Genomic DNA, 1,074 nt, shown 5'->3' with positions numbered 1-1,074 from the left:
CCCTGGCGCACTGTGCCGCTGGTGGATAAGGTGGGTGCGCTTAGCCTACTGAAGAGGCGGGGCTTGGGTTTAAAACCAAGGGGTTCCGGATAAAGTACAGTCCGCCTGCTGTGAATGCCTGGATCACAGAGTAATTACACTATTTACGCTTCTTTAGAAGGATCCCGTGTGCAAACATTAGATTTCTGTTAGGGGGTGTCACAGGAAATAAAACAATATCCTGTTTTTGAGATAAACTTACCATTAGTTTCCACACACACACCATCTGAATCGTTCTCAATCCAAGGCTGGTACAAAGTTTATTGGCTTATAAGCTTCACAGTAGGATGTCCATGGAAAGAATTTTACATTAAACCTCCTTTAAAGTATCAATAAATCTTTAAATAAAGACAGTAGTGATATATGTTGGCCAGACATGCATGTGTCACTGAACACTTGTTAATAAAATGAAAGAATATACCCAGTCTGTCGGTTTGGAAATGGTGTAACCTAAGTCTAAGTCAACATTCAGCCTCTAAATTTAGGCGTCTCCCTCTCTCTCTGTTTGCTTTTCACATGACTTTGTGGCTGCGAGGATGAATAGACGATCCATCCTTACTGTCCTGCTGTGTGTGTGTGTGTGTGTGTGTGTGTGTGTGTGTGTGTGTGTGTGTGTGTGTGTGTGTGTGTGTGTGTGGGATGGATGGAATATGCGATATGTGAGATGGGACCGGGGAGCTGCAGATGGAGACGCCACAGGAGGAGGCATGTGTTTATGAAAGAAGTGAAGGAGGCACACAGATTTGACCTCTGCAATGCAGTTGGCCAGGTGTGGGCTGTCTCCTTGAATTAGTGCACCCCTAGCCATCTTAATAAGGAGCGACTCTTTTTGAAGTGAAAAGGAGTGAGCAGGCACATGTGCAGCCTATTTTCTTCTCTCTCCAAATCTTTGTCTCTGCTTTGTGGGCATTTAAAGAGTCAAGACCTGGAGAAAGCTAAGGGGAATCCCAAAGTCAGCTAAAGACTTCTTAATCTTAAAAGTTTGGTGCAACAAGAGACAAGTTTGTTTTGAAGAGCTCGTCTCGCTTAGACCAC

Source organism: Diplotaxodon limnothrissa, linkage group LG13 (assembly GCF_057381915.1).
Source record: "Diplotaxodon limnothrissa isolate DT_005_m linkage group LG13, D_limnothrissa_male_GT1.1, whole genome shotgun sequence".
NCBI lineage: Eukaryota > Metazoa > Chordata > Actinopteri > Cichliformes > Cichlidae > Diplotaxodon > Diplotaxodon limnothrissa.
This window is presented reverse-complemented; position numbering follows the sequence as displayed.